Raw genomic sequence first — 19,835 nt, forward strand, 5'->3', positions numbered from 1 at the left:
AGCGTGACTCACCTGAGACTATCCAGTGAGTTTCCGTGGCCAAGTGGAGGCACAAACCCTGGTCTCCAGAGTCATCATCCAAGGATCTTGTTGTTGTTGTGTGCCATCAACCCTAAGGTGAACCTAACATGGGGTTTTCTGGGGCTGAGAGAGTGTGATTCACCTGAGACTATCCAGTGAGTTTCCATGGCCAAGTGGAGGCCCAAACCCTGGTCTCCAGAGTCATAATCCAAGGATCTTGTTGTTGTTGTTGTTGTTGTTGTTGTTGTTGTTGTGTGCCGTCAACCCTAAGGTGAGCCTAACATGGGGTTTTCTGGGGCTGAGAGAGTGTGACTCACCTGAGACTATCCAGTGAGTTTCCATGGCCAAGTGGAGGCACAAACCCTGGTCTCCAGAGTTATCATCCAAGGATCTTGTTGTTGTTGTTGTTGTTGTTGTGTGCCGTCAACCCTAAGGTGAGCCTAACATGGGGTTTTCTGGGGCTGAGAGAGTGTGACTCACCTGAGACTATCCAGTGAGTTTCCGTGGCCAAGTGGAGGCACAAACCCTGGTCTCCAGAGTCATAATCCAAGGATCTTGTTGTTGTTGTTGTGTGCCGTCAACCCTAAGGTGAACCTAACATGAGGTTTTCTGGGGCTGAGAGAGTGTGACTCACCTGAGACTATCCAGTGAGTTTCCATGGCCAAGTGGAGGCCCAAACCCTGGTCTCCAGAGTCATAATCCAAGGATGTTGTTGTTGTTGTTGTTGTTGTTGTTGTTGTTGTGTGCCGTCAACCCTAAGGTGAACCTAACATGGGATTTTCTGGGGCTGAGAGAGTGTGACTCACCTGAGACTATCGAGTGGGTTTCCATGGCCAAGTGGAGGCCCAAACCCTGGTCTCCAGAGTCATAATCCAAGGATCTTGTTGTTGTTGTTGTTGTTGTTGTTGTTGCTGTTGTTGTTGTTGTTGTTGTGTGCCATCAACCCTAAGGTGAACCTAACATGGGGTTTTCTGGGGCTGAGAGAGTGTGACTCACCTGAGACTATCCAGTGGGTTTCTGTGGCCAAGTGGAGACCCAAACCCTGGTCTCCAGACTCATAATCCAAGGATCTTGTTGTTGTTGTGTGCCATCAACCCTAAGGTGAACCTAACATGGGGTTTTCTGGGGCTGAGAGAGTGTGACTCACCTGAGACTATCAGGTCGGTTTCCGTGGCCAAGTGGAGGCCCAAACCCTGGTCTCCAGACTCATAATCCAAGGATCTTGTTGTTGTTGTGTGCCATCAACCCTAAGGTGAACCTAACATGGGGCTTTCTGGGGCTGAGAGAGTGTGACTCATCTGAAACTATCCAGTGGGTTTCTGTGGCCAAGTGGAGACCCAAACCCTGATCTCCAGGCTCATAATCCAATGCCCACAATATTTTTAAAAATTCAAAAAGCAGACCATAATTTTGCCATTTTCATAAATGAAGCCCATCCAGTTATATATCAGGGGACTTGAGCATCCACAGATTTGGGTATCCTATAACCAAGGGCTCATTGTACATACATTTGTCAAGGCAGTGCTCTTGCCCTGAGATTCCTTCTCTAAACTGGAGAAGCAGGCCCAAGCTCAGACTCAAGGCAGGCTGTGACATGTGAAAACCCACAATGGAGAACAGTGTTCTAGTGCCATAAAAAGTCATTGCCTAAGGATGTGATCGTGTTTTTATTTTCATGCGATTGAATGCCTCATGCTGCCTGGGACACTTTTGAATGCTCCTTTCACCCCTTTAAAACTCCTTCCTTCCTTCCTTCCTCCCCATTCTCCCCCATGAATGTTTTCTCTGGGATACCGTGCGAAAGCGCGCCTTCCCTTAATGAAGTGTTTACCGCTCCCGTCATTAAAAGCCACATTAAACCTGGCATCAACTTCTCCCTAATTGATGCAGAGACATGATTGCCTCCTAGGAGGGACGCCGGGAGCCCCAGGTGAGCCGCATAAAAGAGTCGCTGCGGCTAAATGAGAGGAAAATTTAAACACACAATAACAAAAGGAGCGGGACCTGGAAACATGGCACCGCGCAGGAAAGTTTGCATCAGTTCAAGTTCAAGCTGATGCAAAACTTACCTTTCCGGCTGTTCTTTGGATGCAGTGATGTAGAACCTGTTTTGAAATACTCTTAGTGTTGCTCATCCATAGTATGAAGTTACAGAGAAGTGATGAGGATGAGGATGAACTATTGTATTACCTGCCTCTCCTCAAGACTAAAAGCAATTTAATTTAATGCCAGGCATTAATGGTGGGTATTAATGTGAGTAATAATGACGAGTATGATAGGTATTAGTGTAATATGTATGATGGTGAGTATTAATGGTGGGTATTAATTTAATATACATGGTGGTGAGTATTAATGGTGGGAATTAGTATACTTTTCATTATGGTGGGACATAATGGTGGGTATGGTAAGTATTAGTGTAATATGCATGATGGTTAGTTTCAATGGTGGGTATTAATGTAATTATCCATGGTGGTGAGTATTAATGGTGGGCATTAGTTTACTTTTCATTACGGTGGGACATAATGGTGGGTATGGTAAGGATTAGTGTAATATGCATGATCGTTAGTATTAATAGTGGGCATTAATGTAATATCCATGGTGGTGAGTATTAATGGTGGGCATTAGTATACTTTCCATGATGGTGGGTCATAATGGTGGGTATGGTAGGTATTACGGTAATATGCATGATGGTTAGTATTGATAGTGGGTATTAATAGTGGGTATTAATGTAATATCCATGGTGGTGAATATTAATGGTGGGCATTAATGTACTTTCCCTGATGGTTAGTATTAATGGTGGGTATTAATGGTGGGTATTGGTATACTTTCCATGATGGTGGGTCATAATGGTGGGTATAGTAGGTATTAGTGTAATATGCATTATGGTTAGTATTAATGATTGGTATTAATGGTGGGTATTGATGTAATATCCATGATGATGAGTATTAATGGAGGGTATTAATGTACTTTCCATGATGGTGTGTCATAATGATGGATATGGTAGGTATTCGTGTAATATGCATGATGGTTAGTATTAATGGTGGGTATTAATGTAATATCCTTGGTGGTGAGTATTAATGGTGACCCACCATCATGGAAAGTAGACTAATGCCGTCTACTTTTCATGATGGTGGGTCATAATGGTGGGTATGGTAGGTATTAGCGTAATATGTATGATGGTGGGTATTAATGGTAGGTTTTAATGTAATATCCATGATGGTGAGTATTAATGGTGAGTATTAATGTACTTTCCATGATGGTGGGTCATAATGGTGGGTATGGTAGGTATTAATGTAATATGCATGATGGTTAGTATTAATGGTCGGTATTAATTGTGGGTATTAATGTAATATCCATGGTGGTGAGTATTAATGGTGTACATTAGTCTACTTTCCATGATGGTGGATATTAATGTAATATTCAAGATGATGAGCATTAATGGTGGGCATTAATATACTTTCCATGATGGCTGTTGATGGTCGATATGGCAGGTATTAATTGTAGCTGTTAAGGTACTTTTTATGATTGAGAGTATTAATGTACTTTCCAAGGCCAATCAGGGAATTGAATCCTGGACTCCAGAGTTATAGTCCAAAGTTCTGCCTGTAAATGCTTTGAAATGGCTAGTGCCCTTTTCCATAGGGTAGGGCACCATGCTGCTAGTCCTTTATGTCATCCATCATTGCCAACTGATGTGTATTTATGCCAAGATGGAAATGCCATCTTCTTTGCACCCCAGTTAAACAGACTTCAATTGCTGGCTGTCAAGGTGGGTTTTGGGAGGTGGGGGTGGGGAGGCTAAGCCAAGAGACATTATTAACTACACATATATTCATATCTAAGTAGCAATATTATTGTTTTCCTCGCAGGTAAGGTTTTATTTGGAAAGTCAGGAGGCATGCAATGTTGTCAGAATGGATAGTTAGGAAGGAGTGAAGCATTCCCTATCCACAGTTGATGTGTTTTGTTTAAGCGCAGCCTCCAAGGTTGCTTTTCAATTCTTAAAAAAGAATACTAGCCAGGGAATAGTGAGGAATATTGAGAAGGTCCAATGTCATATTGGACGTCGTTTGCCACTGGAACCAGAGAGTCCAGGCGTTTGTGGAAATGGCTCCACACTTTTTTTCCATTGCTGCACCTTCTGTCCAGAGACACCCCTCCGGGTCTGACAGGTTGACATAGCAGGTTAATAAGTGCCTTCCACTCCTTCCTAAAGGCTAATTAAATATTAATCCACGTGGTGAGGTCAGCGAAAAATAACAAACAATTGGCAGCGCAAAATTCATTTAATTAATTCTCCTGTGGAGGTTTTTAGAGCGCCTATTGTCCCCCGACGAACAGTGAAATCAAACCTTATTGTTAGTGGGACTTGAGAGAGAAACTCCGCAACGCAGGCACAAACAGAGTCTGCCATGGTGTTCCTGGACTATTTCCTTCAATGCTTGATTTCTCATCCTAACCTGCATGGCTCCTTTAACAGAAAGGAGGAGATGAAAGAGTAAAGGAGAAAGAAGGGGCAATTGGCTAAAGGAAGTTTGGGAAATCCTGGAATTTTCCTTTGTATCATGTTTGCCCTTTCTAAACAACTCATGCTACACATTTCTTGCAGTTCTGTAAACATGGGACACTGTGCCAGCTGGGAACTTCCATGTCAGTAGGGTGATACCTCCATTCCATGTTTTCATTTAAATTTCAAAGGAGCTATCCAAGGTGCTCACCTCCAGCCTCAAAATAACTCCATACTCTTGGAAGATTTCCATAAAGCTTGGACTAAAATTTGGAATGGGCTAACTTTCTTACTCTCTTGCCACCATCTGTTTCTGGAAAGAGTTGATAGGCCTCTCAGATGAGAAATGGGAAGAAGTGAACCAGGTAAAAGGCACCAGCTAGAACCATTCATGGCTCGCCCTTCATCTTCTACTTATTTCCTTCCTTGCAAGCTGAGTTGGAAGTGTAAACTTAGTTTGCACTCAATGAATTCACCAGATGGTCCAGGAAAACCAGTGGTTCTCAACCTTTTTTGGACCAGGGACCACCTTGACCAGAAACCACTTGACCAGGGGCCACCTTGAGCAATCTCCAACATTAGTACAAAAGGGTTACGAATCGGGTTTTGGTCGACTTCCATTTGGTTATTTGGGGTGCTGATTCAGAAAATTGCATTGGATAGACCACATCCACTCTAGTTTCTGATGCAGAACATAGGCCACCCAGTAGTCACAATCCGCTTGCTCACAGAAAACCATATTTAATAATCTAGAGCCACATACCTTATTTTAGGTCTCCCAGCCCATCAGTGAGCCATGGTCCACAAGTTGGAAACCACTAGATTAGACAAAAGCAAACTGCTGAATCCTACATCGTGTGCTCTTCATCTTTCATAACTTTTGCCCACTCTGACCACACTTAGATGACATACAGGCTTCATTTTCCATCTGTGAAATGTGAAGAGGGCATGCATTTGGTGTCACTGAGCATTCTCCATGAATGTGTGTTGACATTGCATTTATGAAATGTTGGGTGGCATATATGTGGTGCCATGGAGCATTCTGCATCAATGGGAGTCTAATGTCTAGATCGAGGGAAATCAGAGTCCCACTCTATTCTGCAGTGGTCAAGCCAAATCAGAATAGAGCTGTGTCCAGTAGAGGATCGCAATTTGGCCAAAAGGCATGCCATTTCAGGGTCCATTTTTGGCTAACCCCTCATTCTGTTTATCAGGAGGTTACTCAAATTGGGAGGACTGTTGCCATTTTCATTCAGCAAAGATTCAGCCCATTGGCTACAATGGGAAACTTTAAAGACTCAGTCCTCAGTCATTTTAAGTCCTATCTGCATGAAACCTATATCAGTGCTGCCAGGTTTCAGCACAATTCACCAATTTATTGATTTATTAGAATTATTTTAAGTTTTAACCATAACATTTTTCAAAACAAGAGAGGGTTCTGGGAATTGTAGTCGCTGGTTGTGACCATTCTCAGCCAATCATAGCATGGGCACAACCAGGCCTTTTATTGGCTGAGAAACAGAGAGAGAGAGAGAGAAACTTCAACTCCCATCATGCTCCGAAGGGAACTCAGAGACTTATCAATGCCCGCCCCAGAAAAGATGCTGCAGGATCTTCTCCACAAACCCCGCAGCAAACCCTTGTCTCAGGTTTAGTGTAGAATGAACTCCATCCTCTCCAGCAGCCTATAAATCTGGCTCTCTTGATCCATTTTGCCTAGCTTTTTGGTTCCCTCCTCCCTTTTCGGTTTTCAGGGGATTACATGAAACAGACCACCAAATATTACAAATCACTTTCAGTCTACACCCCACACCTCAGGAGAAATTATTCTGTTTAGCTGGTATTGCACCTCCTGACATTTGCCAGGAAGTAGCAGGCAATAATGAAAGGACCAAGGCAGTGATATCTCTGGCTCATCCTGTATTTGGATATTAGCCAGCAGGCCAATGCCTTAAATCAAGAAATAGCTTCTTAATATCTACAGAGATACTTGCAGGAACACCTCAGCAAGAGAGAGTCCAAAAGTGGCAGGCTAAAACCCAAAACCTCAATCCATGGGTAATACCGAATGAGAGACTCCCTTCTGAGCACACAGCAGTCTCAGCTGAACAGACTGCACTCTGGCACCATGAGATGCAGAGCCAACTTTAAGAAATAGGGCCACAAAGTGGTGTCCATGACATGCAAGTGAGCAGAAGAGCAAACCACAGACCACCTACTACAATGCAGTCTGAGCCCTGCCACATGCACAATGGCGGACCTTCTTATAGCAACATCAGAGGCACTCCAAATAATAATAATAATAATAATAATCTTTATTTATACCCCGCTACCATCTCTTAAGGGACTCGGTGTGGCTTACATGAGGCCAAGCCCACAGTACATCAATAAAAAACAATAACAACAGTAATACGTAACAATAAAATAATACATAACAAATGGCCAGCTTCTGGTCAAAGGACATTTAGTGTAATGCCAAGTTTGTAACTTTGTTTGTGTCTTTAAATACATTGCAACTGTACCCTCAATTTGCTTCTGACACCATAAACAAATAAATTCCATGATTCTATGCTGACACCACTCTGATGGCCGAAAGCGAGGAGGAGCTGAGGAGCCTTCTAATCAAGGTGAAAGAAGAAAGCGCAAAAGCTGGGTTGCAGCTAAACGTCAAAAAAACCAAGATTATGGCAACAAGAATGATTGACAACTGGGAAATAGAGGGAGAAAATGTGGAGGCCGTGACAGACTTTGTATTTCTAGGTGCAAAGATGACTGCAGATGCAGACTGTGGCCAGGAAATCAGAAGACGCTTCCTTCTTGGGAGGAGAGCAATGTCCAGTCTCGATAAAATAGTAAAGAGTAGAGACATCACACTGGCAACAAAGATCCATTGCCTAGTCAAAGCCATGGTATTCCCTGTAGTCACCTACGGATATGAGAGCTGGACCTTAGGGAAGGCTGAGCGAAGGAAGATCGATGCTTTTGAACTGTGGTGTTGGAGGAAAGTGCTGAGAGTGCCTTGGACTGCGAGAAGATCCAACCAGTCCATCCTCCAGGAAATAAAGCCCGACTGCTCACTGGAGGGAAGGAGACTAGAGACAAAGTTGAAGTCCTTTGGCCACATCATGAGGAGACAGCAAAGCCTAGAGAAGACAATGATGCTGGGGAAAGTGGAAGGCAAAAGGAAGAGGGGCCGACCAAGGGCAAGATAGATGGATGGCATCCTTGAAGTGACTGGACTGACCTTGAAGGAGCTGGGGGTGGTGACGGCCAACAGGGAGCTCTGGCGTGGGCTGGTCCATGAGGTCACAAAGAGTCAGAGATGACTGAACGAATGAACAACAACATGATTCTATGCAAGGACATTGCATCTTGGGGGATATGCACATGGCCCATACAGAATTATATGCATCTTGGTCAAATTCAATAATTAGTCAGTGTTGGGCAATGGTCACAATGAGCGTTGTAGTGATGCTCCATTTTCTTGATATCAGATTTTTTCAGCCTGCAAGCATTGCAAGTCTGGGAACCTTGCACAGTAATTCCAGAAAGAAAGAAAAAACTTTGAAAGCGATGCACTCAGAAATTCACCTGGTTCCTCCTCCTCCTCCTGATCTTCTTGCTCTTTCCACATCCACATGCCAGCAATCTTGAAATCAAACCCTCCAGTCCAAAAAGCGCGAGATTGGAGGAAACTTTTCTGCCTGGCTCTTCGGCGGCGGAGAGTTTCGACGTTAATTTTTTATTTATTTGAAACTAGCACTGGAAGGGTTTTCAAAGTGAGTCTAAAGTAATTAGGCGTTCCTGCTGATGGATTGCACTGAAGGGACATGTGGATTATTTATTACAAAGTCACTTGCTGGAAAGGTTAGAGGCTGAGAAGTAATTATTTTTTCCCTTTTTCTTTCCCATCTTTTTTTTTAAAGTGAGGAAATCAGCAGGGGAGTGGCGCTCAAGTGCCTCGGTTGAAAATCTCTCCTCCCTCTGCCCGATTTAAGCTATTATTTTTGAAAAAATGTAGAGTTATACACACACCCCACTCGATGCTTCTTAAGACAAAAGAGCCCAATGGAGAATAAAGCTGGGAGGGAGGGAAGGGAAATACTGGGAGATTCTGTTCATAAGGGAATAGCCGGCACCCTTGATGTTTGGAGAGTCATCCATCCTTCTTAATGTGGCTTGCCATCCATCCACCCCCTTCAAACCAAACCTGTGGATAGTGAGACAGACACATTAAGATCTCCATGATTTGCTATTACAGGATCCCCATGAAAATGAAAACCTATACATTAAAAGTGCTATTTTTTTAATCTAAGTAAATATGTAAAGAACATATCTCTATGAATTTCTTGGTCCTCTATTGTCAACTTCCACTGGAGGTGGAATGTTTTAGTCAAATCCACAAACCCATAAATGTGGAGAGCTGTTTCTGTGTGTGTATACTGTATATGAGTAGGTACATAGATAGTTTGGTTGATTGATAGATAGGTAGATAGATAGATAGACAGACAGATAGATACATTGATACATAGATATGGAGATACATAGAATCATAGAATCAAAGAGTTGGAAGAGACCTCATGGGCCATCCAGTCCAACCCCCTGCCAAGAAGCAGAAATATTGCATTCAAATCACCCCTGACAGATGGCCATCCAGCCTCTGTTTAAAAGCTTCCAAAGAAGGAGCCTCCACCACACTCCGGGGCAGAGAGTTCCACTGCTGAACGGCTCTCACAGTCAGGAAGTTCTTCCTCATATTCAGATGGAATCTCCTTTGTTTCTCACATTGCTACATGTTAGTCAGACAGTAAGGTTGTGCTTTCGGGGTAAACCTTGACCTTTTTCATGTCCTGGCTTTTGGTGATGGCCATTATCCATTTTTTGGGAGCCTCCCAAAATTGGGCAAATATCTGTTTTTGCTCTGGGATGCCGAAAGATCCATTTTCTATTGGCTCATTATAGGGTAGGGCTTCCCAGGCCCCCCTCCCGTCATTTTAGACATTGAAGCTGTTTTACTCTAGAGGAGAGGTACTCAGTTTCAGGCAGGTGAACACTTTAAGGAGGTTTCTTGTCTGTTTCTCTAGAGGAGAAGCTTACTTACTTACTTAAGCAATCCCTCATAGTCCGAGGATGATGGTCCTCCAAGTTCAGTGTTCTGGCAGTGGGTCTGCAGGTGACTGTGGAGCCCTATTCTTGATCTGCACCTTCTCCCGCAGTGAGGACATCGGTTTCCAGGTGGAAGGTAGTTCTGGTCAGGTTTGGCTTGACGCGCCTTCCTCTTGGCATGTTTCTTACTATCACCCTCCACTTGTGCCTCTTCAAATTCTACAGCATTGATGGTCACAATTGACCTCCAACTGGAGCGCTTAAGGGCTAGGGCTTCCCAGTTCTCAGTGTCCATGCCAGAGTTTTTAAGGTTGGATTTGAGCACATCTTTAAATCTCTTTTCCTTCCCACCAACATTCTGCTTTCCATTCTTGTGTTCGGAATAGAGCAACTGCTTTGGGAGACAGTGGTTGGGCAGCCAGTGGCTGGTCCAGTGGAGTTGATGGCGGAGGACCATTGCTTCAATGCTGGTGGTCTTTGCTTCTTCCAGCATGCTGACATTTGTCCATTTGTCTTCCCAAGAGATTTGCAGGATTTTTCAGAGGTAGCGCTGATGGAATTGTTCCAGGAGTTGCATGTGACGTCTGTAGACTGTCCACGTCTCACAGGCGTATAGCAGGGTTGGGAGGACAATAGCTTTATAAACATGCACCTTGGTATCCCTACGGATGTCCCAATCCTCAAACACTCTCTGCTAAATTCGGAAAAATGCTGCACTTGCAGAGCTCAGGCGGTGTTGAATTTAGTGTCAATGTTGACTTTTGTGGAGAGGTGGCTGCCAAGTTAGCGGAAATGGTTAACATTTTCTAATGTTACACCATTAAGCTGTATTTCTGGCACTCAGTTGAAGGCAGGCATGAGCGTTTTCTGGGCCTGCACACCAAACACACCAAACATGCACTCTCCAAGGCAAGGAGGCAAGTTCTATTTCTTACTCTAGAGGAGGTGCTCAGCTGCAGACAGGCATATGTGCTTTCAGGGCCTGCACACCACACGTGCACTCTCCAAAGCAAGGAGGCAAAATTTATCTATCTATTATCTATCTATCTATTTATTTACTGCATTTGCCTTCTCAGCCTTCAGGTGACTCATTTCTTCCTCTAGAGGAGATACTCAGATGCAGGCAGACTTGTGCTTCCAGGGCTTACACACCACACAGGCAATCTCAAAGGTAAGGAGGCAAATTCTATTTCCTACTCTAGAGGAGGTGCTCAGCTGCAGGCAGGCATGCGTGCTTTCTGGGCCTGCACACACATAGAGGCTCCATGCCTCTTTCCAAGGCAAGGAGGCATGGAGCACCACATGCTCATGAAAAGCAGGCAAGGAACCCTCTTGGTTTAGCGTTGAGCTGATTTTTGTACGGGGAGGGGGCTTCCCGTTACGTGCTCCCGAAGGTAACGAAAGTAATAGAAGAAGGTGTGAAATGAAGGAAAACACACACACAACTCTATCAGATAGTAATAAATCAGTCAGTTGAGTCTGTAAAACATGGTGTCCCCTCCCCAAAAAAACAAAAAACAAATACCCTAAAGCAGACAGGAAAACATTTACTTTAGCTCTCTCACTTCCAAGATCAAAAGTGGAGTGGAGGGTGAGTTCTGGCACCACAAAGACCAGAAGGGAACTACTTGCTTTAAAGTCTAGATATTATATTATTATTGTTGTTGTTGTTGTTGTTGTTGTTGTTCATAGCCCACCACAATCTCCCCAGGGGACTCTGGGCGGCTAACATGGGGCAAAGCCCAAGAATTACAATAAGCAAAGTTAAATACATTCAACAGATAATAACATGACATCAAATGTAAACAATAACAAAATAATACAATAGCGTAAACACTGGATATAAAATATAATAAGGAATGAGTAGAAACCACTAACTGGTTTAGGATGGGGGGGATGGAGATGGTTTTTACCAATTTGTAAACACATCAACATAGTGAACCTCATAGATTAAAAGATAGCGGTAGAATGTAAGGATTAAATTACTTCTCTATGTGTTCAGTGGCATTGTGGTAAGTGTTGTATTGACTTTCCATAACACAGCAAAGCTTTGTGGACATTTTCTTTCTATGTATTGTTTTCCTCTTTCTTCATGCTCTTGCTTGGAGATCCACATCACTTGGAAGGGAGCCAGAATGGGACTAAACCGGCACTCCACTGTTATGTCACTTGCTATCACTTTCAGACGCACGTTTGGAGGAGTTTTCTGGGAATGCTTTCTATTCTGCATATGAGAAAAGCTCTGCAGTAGCGTATTGCCTTCTCCTAAAAGATATCTGGAAGCCTTGACCATGGAAAGATGGTTTTTTGGACCTTACGAAGACAGCGCCACAACCCATGATGTGGAAGAAACTTTCCCTTGAAGGCAAGCAGAGTCCATTCCATGGAGCCGGATCAAACAGTCCTGACCACAACATGGACTTAGACAGAAGTCAGAACAGTGAACAGTAAGGGAAGATCTGAGGCCTGAGGGAATTGTCGTCTCCTCCTCTCTTTCTCCCTCTCTCATAATCCTTGTCTATGATGGGTACTGAATCCCTGACCTTGAAGAAACGGTGCCAAGCAGCAAGTCTTCCTCAGATGAATATGCAAACGCTCCAATCAGGGAACGCCTTCAGCAGGGAAAGGGTAATTGCAACGAACATGTTAATGTGAACCAACAAAGACAAGCAGAGGCAGAAAACCACTGGGACATGGATAGACATGTGTCAGATCGTGGCTTTCTTGACTCTCAAAATATCAGGCTCCCTGAAGAATGCAAGAGCAAAGGCTATATAGGTGGAGTGGCTGAAACAAGCTCAGGCACATCAGGAATGATTGGACTAGCATTGTAGTTGGGTGTGGACAGACACATGGATGCCTTATTGTGGCTGCTGTGTGCAACTGAAATGATCAAGGGTTTTGAGAACAAGTCCTATGAAGAGCGGCTTAAAGAACTGGGCATGTTTAGCCTGAAGAAGAGAAGGCTGAGAGAAGACATAATAGCCATGTATAAATATGTGAGAGGAAGCCACAGGGAGGAGGGAGCAAGCTTGTTTTTTGCTTCCTTGGAGACTAGGATGCGGAACAATGGCTTCAAACTACAAGAGAGGAGATTCCATCTGAACATGAAGACTGTGAGAGCTGTTCAGCAGTGGAACACTCTGCCCCAGAGTGTTGTGGAGGCTCCTTCTTTGGAGGCTTTTAAACAGAGTCTGGATGGCCATCTGTTGGGTGTGATTTGAATGCAATTTTCCTGCTTCTTGCCAGGGGTTGGACTGGATGGCCCATGTGAGGTCTCTTCCAACTCTATGATTCTATGATTCAACTCATATCCAACCCATTGTGTTCTTATTATTGGCTTTCCTTGGCAATGTTCAGATGAGGTTTAGTGTTGCTGCCCTCTGAGGCTGAGAGATTGTCACTTACCCAAAGTGAGTTTCCATGGCCAAGCAGGGATTCGAACCCTGGTATCTAGAGTTGAAACATGACTTGAACTACTACTATATGCTGGCTTTCCACATGGGCAGAGACCCTTCAACATTTCACAAATGGAGTCTGGGATAGGTGTGGCCATGTAATATCAGAGTGTAGTAAGGTGGCAAGAGTTTGCCTGAGTCTGGGGGAAACTGAGTGCAAAATATTTTATTTATTTCCTTACTCTGTTTTTATCCTTCCTTTTCTCCCAATATAGGGACTTTAGTTCATGGTAATGAAATAACACTAGGTAAAGGTAAAAGTTTTCCCCTGACATTAAGCCCAGTCGTGTCCCACTCTGGGGGTTGGTGCTCATCTCCATTTCTAATCCGAAAAGCCAGCATTGTCCATAGACAGCTCTAAGGTCATGTGGCCGGCATGACTGCATGGAGTGCCGTTACCTTCCTGCCGGAGTGGTACCTATTGGTTTACTCACATTTGCATGTTTTTGAACTGCTAGGTTGGCAGAAGCTGGTGCTAACAGCAGGAGCTCATTCTGGTCCCCAGATTCGAACCTGTGACCTTTTGATCAGCAAGTTCAGCAGCACAGTGGTTTAACTCACTGTGCCACCAGGGGCTCTGAAATAACACTGTGTAACACATTTTTGTTCCTGGGTTATAAATGCCATTTCCTAATTGGTTCTATCATCAAAACATGGGAAAAGTTTATTAAACTGCAAAAACTTTATTTTTGAGAGACACCCTGCGGCACGTTTTGCTCTAGTTTTTCAGTGAATATCTCCTTGAGCCTCAACCCATTCAGCCTAATTTGTGGCAGCCACAAAAATGAAGTTTCTGGAGTAGAACATCTGCTTTCGAAGTAAAGACCACATGATTAAACAGGAAATAACACTTTCAAACCAGGAACAGATTTTTTTTCAAATGTTGTAATATAATGTAATGGGAGGCCAAAGCAGAGTTTGGCCTCCCATTACACATATGAGCATAGTGAGTGACACACAACAGAATCAAAGTTTGCTTTTGGCATTATTTTCCTCAAATATTTTTAAACGGTGGTCACTGAACTCACAGACTTTAGCATTCAGGCAGAAGCACTAAGACTGCTTGATTCGGCCCAACTGCAGTTTTGCATGCTGACATTGCAGTTTGGCCACGAGGGGGCAGAGAAGGTTTCCCATCCACAGCACCCAGGGCTGCCTCTGATGTCCCAGCTGCAGGAGAGAAGCAGAGCTAAGAGAAGTTACTTTTTCAAATCACCACTCCCTGAGTTTCCGAAGCAGCCTGGTCATAAGCCATGGCTGAGCATTTGCAGGCCATAACCCATTGAATGAACTAACTTTTCCATCCAAGTTGTGGAAAAGAGCAATAGGGAAGGATGGGTTTGTCAGTCAGCTATTGGAGACCTCCATACAGGCAGGATCATCAAGTTTGCAGACGACACCAAATTGGGAGGGAGAGCCAATACTCCAGAGGACAGGAGCAGGATTCAAAACGATCTTGACAGATTAGAGGGATGGGCCAAAACTAACAAAATGAAGTTCAACAATGACAAATGCAAGATACTCCACTTTGGCAGGAAAAACGAAATGCAAAGATACAGAATGGGGGACGATGCCTGGCTCGAGAGCAGGACGTGTGAAAAAGATCTTGGAGTCCTCGTGGACAACAAGTTAAACATAAGCCAACAATGTGATGTGGCAGCAAAAAAAGCCAATGGGATTTTGGCCTGCATCAATAGGAGCATAGTGTCTAGATCTAGGGAAGTCACGCTACCCCTCTATTCTGCTTTGGTTAGACCACACCTGGAATATTGTGTCCAATTCTGGGCACCACAATTCAAGAGAGATATTGACAAGCTGGAATGTGTCCAGAGGAGAGCGACTAAAATGATAAAAGGTCTGGAGAACAAGCCCTATGAGGAGCGGCTTAAGGAGCTGGGCATGTTTAGCCTGAAGAAGAGAAGGCTGAGAGGAGATATGATAGCCATGTATAAATATGTGAGAGGAAGCCACAGGGAGGAGGGAGCAAGCTTGTTTTCTGCTTCCCTGGAGACTAGGACACGGAACAATGGTTTCAAACTACAAGAGAGAAGATTCCATCTGAACATGAGGAAGAACTTCCTGACTGTGAGAGCCGTTCAGCAGTGGAACTCTCTGCCCCGGAGTGTGGTGGAGCTGTTTAAAAGCTTCTTTGGAAGCTTTTAAACAGAGGCTGGATGGCCATCTGTCAGGGGTGATTTGAATGCAATATTCCTGCTTCTTGGCAGGGGGTTGGACTGGATGGCCCATGAGGTCTCTTCCAACTCTTTGATTCTATGATTCTATGTAGCCGGGGGGGGGGGGGGGCTCGGGGGGCTTCAGCCCCCCCGAAATTCTCATGGTGGTTCATGAAAAGGTCTTACTGGTGCATTATTTAAACTGTTATGTTTATTCATATCATGATCTGTTCACCATACTCAATATATCCCATATGCATGGGGGTATTGGGGTAATGATACAAAAGGTTTGCTAGGCTAGACCCTCTTTCACTCAGACTCAGCCCCTCCCCCCCGAAACTCAGCCCCCCCTGAAAAAAAATTCAGCTCCCCCCCCCCCTCCCCCCGAAACGAAATCCTGGCTACGGGCCTGCCTCCATGGGTGCATCTACACCAGGCATGGGCAAACACCATTCCTAACAGCCTTGGGCCCTTTCCTTTTCCCCCTCAGCCGCTTAAGCAGAATGTTGGAGGACAGGAAAAGAGATTTAAAGATGGACTTAAAGCCAACCTCAAAAACTGTGGCATAGACACCAAGAACTGGGAAGCCCTGGCCCTTGACCACTCTAGCTGGAGGTCAGCTGTGGCCAGCAGTGTTTCAGAATTTGGAGAAGCATGAATGGAAGACGAAAGGGAGAAATGTGCCAAGAGGAAGGCACATCAAGCCAACCCTGACTGGGACTGCTTTCCATCTGAAATCCAATGTCCTCACTGCGGGAGAACACGCGGATCAAGAATAGGGCTCCACAGCTACCTATGGACCCACCACCAGGACACCACATCTAGAAAACCATCATCCTTGAGCTACGAGGGATCGCCAAAGTAAGTAAGTTTGGTGAACTATGGGCAAAGAAGGCCTAGGTAAAGGTTTTCCCTTGACTTTAAGTCCAGTTGTGTCTGGTTGGTGCTCCTCTCCATTTCTAAACCAAAGAGCCGGCATTGTCCATAGACATCTCCAAGGTCATGTGGCCAGCATGACTGCAAGGAGTGCCGTTACCTATTGATCTATTTACATTTGCATGTTTTCAAAATGCTAGGTTGACAGAAGCTGGGGCTGACAGCGGAAGCTCAGGCCGCTCCTCAGATTCAAACCTGTGACCTTTTGGTCAACAAGTTTAGCAGCTCAGCGGTTGAACCCACTGATCCACTGGGGGCTAAGAAGGCCTAAGACATTGTAAAACTCCCAGGATTCAGTATCATTGAGCCATGGCAGCGCAAGTGATGTCAAACGGTATTAATTCTATATTCTTAGTCAAGAAGTGTCTTTGGTGCAATGGCTCTCCTCTGGTTGGGACAAAGAGCTGGCTCATGCCCATTGCCACTTGCTGGGATTTGGAGGCCTTTGACACCCGAAACCAACACATGACCCCCTCACCAGCTTGTAAAACCTGCCGTATCCATTCTCCCTCTGACCTCACTTGTTTGGAGAGCGTTCCCCCTTTCATCACCCCTGGTATGGTAGCCTTTCCGGAGGTTATTCATCATGATCGTCATTATCCCAAGAAGGAGAAGAAAAGAGGGTTGAGGCTTGGGCCACCCAAGTGGAACTTTCCCTTTCACCGCCATGGCCTCTGGGATAGATCTTCCCTCTCTTCTTGCCTCGTGTAGGAACCCCAGAGTAATGTCTTACAGATGTTCCATGGAACAAAGCCACATCGCTGTCAAACCAATTGGGGAGAGCGGTGGCCATCGCCTGATCTGTGCCCTCTTTGAGTGAAGTTTACCCTTCTGTCATATTAAAGAAACTCTTGTGGCTTTAAATATGCATTCTGCTTGAGGAATTCCTTGGCAAGGACAAGGAGTTTGCAACGTCTTCTAGAAGAAGAGACGTCATCATAAACTAGGTTGCTCTCTGGAATATAGAACATCACAGTATTCTACCATGTCCCTATGTTTTGGTCCTCTGGATATTTTGGATTTCAGCTTCCAGAGCACCCAGTAAGCTTGGGTGATGGTCAGAAAGTCTGAGAGCTGAAGTTCAAAATACCAAAGGTGGAAAGCCATGGTTTTACAGTAATTCAGATCATTCCTCCATCACTCTTGATATCTGGGTTGTTGTAGGTTTTTTCAGGCTATATAGCCATGTTCCAGAGGCATTTTCTCCTGACGTTTTGCCTGCATCTATGGCAAGCATCCTCAGAGGTAGTGAGGTCTGCTGGAAGTAGGGAAATGGGTTTATAGATATGTGGCATGACCAGGGTGGGACAAAGGACTCTTGTCTGTTGGAGCTAGGTGTGAATGTTTCAACTGACCACCTTGATTAGCATTTGATGGCCTGGCAGTGCCTGGGGGAATCTTGAGAGATGGTTAGATGTGCCTGATTGTTTACTTTCTGTTGTTTTGCTGTTGTAATTTTTGAGTTCTTTTAATACTGGTAGCCAGATTTTGTTTATTTTCATTTTGTTCATTTTCATGGTTTCCTCCTTTCTGTTGAAATTGTCCACATGCATGTGGATTTCAATGGCTTCTCTGTGTAGTCTGACATGTTGGTTGTGAGAGTGGTCCAGCATTTCCATGTTCTAAAATAATATGCTGTGTCCAGGTTGGTTCATCTGGTGCTCTGAAACATGACCAGACAGCCTGGAAACTACACAGCAAGCCAATGATTCTGGCCATGAAAGCTTTTGACTATACATATCTTGTCTGATTTTGAAAGCTAAGCAGGGGCAGGCATGGTTAGTACTCTGGTTCTCTGGTTGAATCAGTCTGCAGTGCCTTTAATGTTCCTTGATTCATGTTTGAGCAATGCTGCACTTGGTGGTTCCTATGTAGACTTGTCCACAGCTGCATGGCATACGGTACACTCCTGCAGAGGTGAGAGGATCCCTCTTGATATCATCACTCTACATCAGGTTGTACTTTGGCCACATAATGAAAAGACAGGAAAACTTGGAGAAGACAACGATGCTGAGGAAAATGGAAGAAAAAAGGAAGAGGGGCCGACCAAGGGCAAGATGGATGGATGGGATCCTTGAAGTGACTGGCTTGACCTTGAAAGAGCTGGGGGTGGTGATGGCCGATAGGGAGCTCTGGCGTGGGATGGTCCATGAGGTCACGAAGAGTTGGAAGCGACTGAACGAATAAACAACAATGGGTTGGACAACTTTAGGGTTTGGAGTGGAAACTAGAGGGAATTTTCTACATTGACCAAAGATGACCAAAGCAGCCATCTTCTAAGTCAGTTTCAACAGCTTTTTGTTATTTTCCATCAAGTCAACCTCAAACACCTCCAAGCGCCCTATATATCAATGGCCCTACTCACATCTAGCATATGATTTTCCTTAACTGAAGTATGGGTACTAGTAGAACCATACTCTGTCTGGGTTGTTGTGTGTTTTCCAGCATGTATGGCCATATTCCAGAAGTATTCTCTCCTGACATTTCACCCACATCTATGGCAGGCATCCTCAGAGTCTGTGCGGTCTGTTGAAAACTAGGAAAATGGGGTTTATATATCTGTGGAAGGGCCAGGGTGGGAGAAAGAACTCTTGTCTGTTGGAGCTAGGTGTGAATGTAGCAACTGGCCACTTTGATTAGCATTTGATGGCCTAACAGTTTTCAAGGTCTGGCTTCTTACTGCTTGGGAGAATCCTTTGTTGAGAGGTGATTAGCTGGCCCTGATTGCTTCTTGTATGGATTTCCCCTGTTTTTGAGTGTTGTTCTTTATTTACTGTTATGATTTTAGAGGGGTTTTTTAAATACTGGTAGTTCATTTTCATGGTTTCTTCTTTTTCCTAGTTTCCAACACACCTCACAACCTCTGAGAATGCCTGCCATAGATGCAGGTGAAATATCAGGAGAGAATGCTTCTGAAACATGACCAGACAGCCTGGAAAACACACAGCAAGCCAATGATTCTGGCCATGGAAGCCTTTGACAATACATATCCTGTCTGATTTTGAAAGCTAAGCAGGGGCAGGCATGGTTAGTACTTGGATGGGAGACCACTAACTAATACCAGGTGCTGTAGGAATGGATTGCGAAATCTACCTCTTGAGTATCCCTTGCCTGAGAAAACCCAATGAAATTCATGGGTCCCTATAGGTCGATAGGCCATTAAAAGACACGTACAGTGACTACAAAAGTGTAGTATGGAGACCAACAGGCTGGACTATACCCTCCTTTGCTATAGAATATGGCACAATGAGAGCATCAGGATGAGAGCTGTCAGCCCAAACTTGGCCTCCTTTCTCTTTCTTAAAACATTCTTGGCTCTGCTAAGCAAGCTCTCTCCCTCCTTCCCTATAAAGTTGCGGTTTTGGAATGCCTCTCCCCCTTTCGCCCCAGCCATGTGTGGAGAAAACCCCTCTGCAGATGCCTTGGAAAACATCCCCGCCTTGCTCCTGCCTTGGAAAGATTTGCACGCATCCTGGGAATCCAGCCTACCACAGATCCAGAGGCGCGTGCTGGCAATATTTGGACCGGTCTCTCCAGAGACTCACGTGCATAGCTTATGCTCAACGCCTATCCCGTTATTGCCATGTGCTGGGATTCCAGTTTTGCGGAGCTCATGGAAGCAGCTTGTATGCA

Source organism: Anolis sagrei, chromosome Y (genome assembly GCF_037176765.1).
Source record: "Anolis sagrei isolate rAnoSag1 chromosome Y, rAnoSag1.mat, whole genome shotgun sequence".
In the NCBI taxonomy this organism is placed as follows: Eukaryota; Metazoa; Chordata; class Lepidosauria; order Squamata; family Dactyloidae; genus Anolis; species Anolis sagrei.